The sequence below is a fragment of the Microtus ochrogaster genome, chromosome 6 (genome assembly GCF_000317375.1).
Source record: "Microtus ochrogaster isolate Prairie Vole_2 chromosome 6, MicOch1.0, whole genome shotgun sequence".
Classification (NCBI taxonomy): Eukaryota; Metazoa; Chordata; class Mammalia; order Rodentia; family Cricetidae; genus Microtus; species Microtus ochrogaster.
Window position 1 is genome coordinate 13,987,073 of NC_022013.1, and position 6,590 is coordinate 13,993,662.

A 6,590-nucleotide genomic window follows, 5' to 3' on the forward strand; every position below is an offset into this window, starting at 1 on the left:
AAAATTTTTTTTTCTTTCTTAATAAAAAAAAAATTAAGAATAAAAAAAAATAAAAAAAATAAATAAAGGAAGGAAGGAAGGAAGGAAGGAAGAAGGAAGTGTTATATTGAAAACCCTTCACACTGCAATGACATGAACACATTTAGTTGGAATTGACCTGTTAAAACCCTTTCACAACTTCGTCTCAAAAGGCTCAGACCCATCTTTTGTCAAACAAACAGCACACTCTTCATGTAACTGAGATGGCCCTAATAAGCAAGAACTGTCTCAAAATCTTTTCACTACTGTTCTACATCTTTTTAAAACTGAGGTGAAATTTTTCAATCCAAATTTCTGAATTAAAGCTTGCAATTTTTTTATCCTTTTGAAAAATATGTTTCATGTTTGTGAGCACTTTGTCCACATGCATGTGGGTGCAGAATGCTTGCATGAACTCACCTGGCATCAGATTCTCTGGAATTGGAATTATAAATGCTTATGAGCCATGCTGTGTATATAAGGTATAAGATCCATTTTCTGAAAGAGCAGTGAGTGTTCTTAACCCGTGAGCCATCTCTCAAGCTTGTTCCACTTTCTTTTAATCCTAGTAACTTCATAAACCAAGTTATTTATGGAGAATAAAATATACATTTTATGATGCTGTTTAAGTAAGTTGTGCTTACATTTGTTGAGAAAGAAGCCTAGCCTACATCAGCCAAGCCTGATGACATGAGTTCAAATTTCCAGGCCAAACCCCTTCATGTAGAAACACCCATGCACATATATGAGCACATGTGTGCACACAAATTTACAAAAAGGTAAAATTGCATAATATCTTCCTAAAGTTTCATGAATTCTATAGACCACACATGGTAGGAGAGAAATGACCACTATGGGTTTTTGTGATCTTTACATATGTATGTGCCGCAGCATGCATTCACCCAGATGTATTGTGCATGCATGCCTGAGCATACGCGCGCGCGCACACACGCGCGCACACACACACACACTAAATTGATACAATGCAATAAAATTAAGAAGCAAAATGTGTGTTCCTGAGCGCTTTGATTCCCACATGAGTACAGAATATTGCATTGACTGCCAGGCTTAGGAGGTTAGTGACTAAACTATTGGTCTTTCCATGCTTTGAAACAATTTTTTTCTGTGAGCACGTATAGTGGCTTTGCTGCTTCCAGCACAGTAACTCTTCTTCATTCTTTTTTCTTCTACCATTCTTTTTTTTTCTAATTCTATGCAGACTAGAGAACAAAGGCTACAGGAGGCAGACTAAAGGTTTAGTTTTAGCCCATAAACTGATAATGACTTTCAGCATCCTGGCATTTCCCTAAATGTGAGGAAAGCATATCTTGCACATCATGCAATTACAAATTTGTGTTAAGCCCTTTCCATTCTTACTGGTGCAGACTGCAATTCCTAACTGTCTTCCATTTGCTCCTCATATTGAAACGCAAGTGTAATTGTTGACTAATTTGATATTAACTCTGTTGTTTTGCTAGCAATTTCTAGGCATACACTGTGCATATAAACTTGTGCTAGCAAATTTTTGTGTGCATTGTGTGTACAAACAGGATATTTTGGCTTCATCTATGATAACAAAAGCTAGTATTAGCAGAGGAAAAATTAAAAGTACATCTGTTTATTTTAGGGCCTCAAGCTCTGTGTGTACATGTGTTTGTGGAAGCCAGAGGTTGATGTCTTTTGTTTTACAAGATTTCTTGCCATCCTATTTATTGACAAAGAGTCCTTTAGTCAAGCGTATAGCTCTCCAGTTCTGTTAGTTTAGCTAGCCATCTTGCTGGATTAATCCCTATCTCTGTCTTCCAGTGATCAGATTACAGACTTACTGCCACATCTGTCTAGCATATTCATAAATGTTGGTGACTTGAGTTGTGGGCCTCAACCTTATGTGGTTGTTTACCCACTGAGCATCTTAACATGCCAAGGGGTTCAACAATTTGCTGTGATATAAGAAACACATCATGCCTTACCTAGTCTAATTTCATGGAGTGAAAAAGATAGTGTGGGTTGAATCCAAATGTAAAATATGACTAGTTCAGGGCTACCAGATGGCTTCATAAGCATGTTCAATGGAAATGACAAATTCCATGAAGACTGAGAAGTGAACAGTGTACTCCATAATAAACACAGTAAAGGTGTGGTACAAGAGTTCCTTTAGTAACTACTTGTGGATCTGTGATAAACAACTGAGTAGTGAGCTTTTGTACAGATTCTTCTCTCATGTTTCCTCTCTTGACTCATGATATTTAAACCTAACAGGAATAAAACTGGACTGCTGTGTTAGTTGCATTAATAAAGTATTTGCCTTGCAAGCATGGGGACTTGGTGCCCACTGAAAAGTGCCTGGCATGGGAGCAAATACTTGTTATCCCAGGACTAGTGTGGAAATATGCAGATCCATGGGCCTCATTGATTGGCCATATTAGCTTACTTAGTGATCTCTAGGTCAATCTGTCTCTGCCTCAAAAAGCAAATCAAATCAATATGATGCAACCTCACACAAATAAAATGAAGAGAATGGTGACTGAAGAATGGAATTCCAGCTGAGATGCTGAGATTGTCCTCTTGCTCTCCATACACATATACACACACACATGCACATGCATACACACACAGAGACAGAGAGACAGAGAGTTATGACTTCATCATCTCATCCTGTACTGCTGTATATAGTATTTTGTATATCCCATTCCTGGGAAAACCCAGCCTCTCCTACCAACTTTTATTAGTCCATCACTTTTAATATTTGTACTCCTATAATGCCAAAGGAATGCTTACTACATATTTTTACAACATGTGAAAGAACATACTGGGACTAATAATTCATAATCATAATCATTTCCTTCTAGATTGAAATGCTGATTGAAACCAGAATCCTTACAACTAATATTCTTTACCAGTATTCTTTTCTTAATATTTTATTTATTTATTTATTTATTTATTTATTTATTTATTTTTGGTTTTTCGAGACAGGGTTTCTCTGTGGTTTTGGAGTCTGTCCTGGAACTAGCTCTTGTAGACCAGGCTGGTCTCGAACTCACAGAGATCCACCTGCCTCTGCCTCCCAAGTGCTGGGATTAAAGGCGTGCGCCACCACCGCCCGGCATTATTTTAGAACACTTCCATTATTTAGTGATTGATCTATTATTCCCAAGAATGAGATGTCAACATTATCAGCACATTTCACAGATGAAGTTCCTCTTTAAGGAAAGAAACTTACCAAAGGCACTTCATATGTTTGTAAAGAAGTAGCTTTCCTAAGCCAGTAACTAGACAAAAGTGCTGTTTTGCAAAGGAAGTGTCTTGTTTTGCTCAAACAGTACTTGAAATGGCCTAAAGTCACCCTGGGAGTCTCATTTGAGGGACAACCCCATCAGACTGAAACGTGGAATTATCCATGGGGAACTGTTTTGATTGTTAATTGATAGAGGAGGTTCCAAAACAATGTGGGTGGGTGATACATTCCCTAATGGGGTGATCCTGGAGTGTATAAAACAGCTAGTTAAATGTGAGCCTGCTGATAAGCCCACAAAAGATGGACAGAGCCAAGAAGTAGACTCCTTCATGGTTTGTGTCTTATTTCCTTGACTGGAGTTAATGCTGCATTGATGAGTGAGCAGGCTTGACTTCCTTTTTGCCATGAGGTCCTGACAGGACACCTGGAAGAGCAAGTCAAATTAACCTTTTCATCCCCAAAGTTCCTTTGGTTGAAGTGTTTTATTACAGGATCAAAATATAAACTGAAACATAAAGAAATAATTTTCCTGGCACCGGATGACAGAGATCCACTTTTTTTCTTCACTGGGTTAAGGGTACATGACTCATTCCTCACAGTTTGTTTCTCTTGTCTCTCCTTGTCAGAATTTATTGAATAACAATAAATAAACTTGAATGGTATAGCAGTTTTATAGGTAGTGTTGCCAAGGAGTGCAGCTTTCCTTGATAGCCTTGGATGATGCTAGCTTTTGCATGAGTCCTAATTGGTCTTAATAATAAAAACCTAAAGCCAGATACCAGGGAAAATACTGAGAGATCTGAGAGACAAAGGAGTAAGCCACAGCCAACTCTTACCTTAATAACTTCTCAGTCAAAAAGGGGTGAGTTCTTGCCTCCTTTCGACCTTATATTCCTCTCCCCCAAACCATAATATTTCCTGTCTATCTATAAAGACCTCCAGACTACAATGATTAACTATTGGCTAGCTCTGCCCTCTGATCTTCAGGCAAGCTTTATTTGTTAGAGCACAAACAAAATATCATCACATTTCACCTTTTGTCTAAAATTTAAAAATGCTATAATTAATACAAGAAAAACATATACAATGAGTACCATAACTATGTATAATACATACAGGTAATAATTACATCAACCATGTCTAGTCCATGAACATTTGACAAATTTAGAAAAAATACTCCATTATCTATGCTATCTTGGTGAATCCAAAGGTTGTACAAAATTCACTTCTTATCCTAACTTGTTTTACCAACCCAAAATTATCTTTCTATGTCTCTCAACTTTATATACTCTATATTTTTTAGTAAATTTCTTTTTTGAATCTGGTAACAAGAAAAACTAAAACTATACTAGCAGTAATATACCCAGAAGAAATTATAATACCTTTTACTAATGATAAAATTGACAAATTTGGGCAGAAAGTGAACCTGGACAAAAGAACTTGTGGTAATTTGTGGAAGATATTAACAAATATCCCAAAGGAAGAGAACTCAATTTGTAAAGAGAACTACCTGTATTCTTCCTCATATTAAGTCAACAACTCCATCAGATACCCGAGAAGGAAATAATATTACTTGTGCAAGCAAGAAGGGCAAGCAAGTGACTTACAAAAAATGTGAGAAAAGCCAAAAACAGCTGGCTACCAGGTCAGTCATTTACCTTTGGCCTATAGGTCTAGTATATATGACAGATATTTCTGTGAAGCAGGAAAATTTAAAGGGCTGTCCTACCTTGTCTTTGTAAAGTTCAACTGTCCTTTCTTTGTGTCCTGTTTGTCCAATTTGGAGAACATACTGGCAGCAGTTGAGGCAAGAGAATGTTTTCCCATTGGCTAAATTTTGCCACAAAGCAAACTCCATTGAAGCACAATTAATAAAAACCCAGAGTCAGATATCGGGGTTCAACCTGAAGCTTAGAAAACTGAAAAGCCAGCCACTGGCTTGTAGTAGAGATGACACTTATTGGTTCCTGGCTGCCCCTGGCTTAGACCTCAAATAATCACACATAAACTGTATTAACTAAATCACTGCTTGGCCCATTAGCTCTAGCTTCTTACTGGCTCTTACTTCTTAATTTAATCCATTTCTATTAATCTGTGTATTGCCACATGGCAGTGGCTTACCAGGTAATGTTCCCAGCATCTATCTCCAGTGGCTCCATGGCTTTTCCTTGACTCTGTCTCCTTTCTCCCAGCATTCCACCTAGTTTTTCCTGCTTACCTAAGTTCTGCTTTGCTATAGGTCCAAAGCAGTTTCTTCTAACCAATAAAAGCAACACATAGACAGAAGGACCTTTCATACCATTTCCCCTTTTCTGATTAAATAATAAAGGAAGCTTTTAACTTTAGCATAGTAAAATCACATATAACAAAACAGGTATCAAGCAAGAATTACAGTTACAATTTAAATGTACTCTTTCTTTTATCATGACTAAGAAAAACGTTATTATTACCATCTATTCTTCAACTCCATCAAAGACTTCAGAAGGATATAATATTACCTAAGTAAACAGAAAGTACATTGTAAGCAACTTCCAAAACTCTAGAATTGACAGAGACATATCACTACTGGAACAGTCACCCAAAGTTCTTCTGTAGCATTGTGACATTCATCTTCAGCCTATTGAAGAAGGAAGTTGTTTGCTTCATTTGATAGATGAAGCATCCAAGGCTCAATAGGATACGGCATCTTACCAAGGTCAAACTTTCTTCAGAATTGTCCCATCTCTCAGCTAGAGTCAGGACAATACAGCTATAGCCAGCTTTCCTATCAAGGATCATTTGATGTGACAACAGATATTTCATTTCAATGTTATCAGCACTGTAAAATTAGAATCAAGTTATCTATTAGTTGACTTTATGAATGCTTGCTAACACTACATCAGAAGCTAGGATATGCTGTTCTCTGGTACTAATATAGTACAAGTAATGAAGACATAGCCCCACTTCTGAGACTATCCCACAATTGAACCTACTTTTTAGAGTTAGAAAATTAAAGGGAGGAGATTTAGAAAAACACTTTAAATATATTCCTATACAAATGAGAATACCCTTTCTTCTTCATATAAAAGCCACATAGAATCTCTTTAGAATTTAAGTATATCACTGTATTTTCTTATCAAAAGACTGCTAATTATGTCTGAGAGATTCAGTACTTTTCTTTTGTCTAACAGATGATAAGACAGCACAAAAACAATTTGAATAAAGAATAAAGGCTCATTTTTGCAACATTTCCATGGACTGATTTTTTGTTAGCTTCATTATTTCTCTCTCTCTCTCTCTCTCTCTCTCTCTCTCTCTCTCTCTCTCTCTCTCTCTCTCTCTGTGTGTGTGTGTGTGT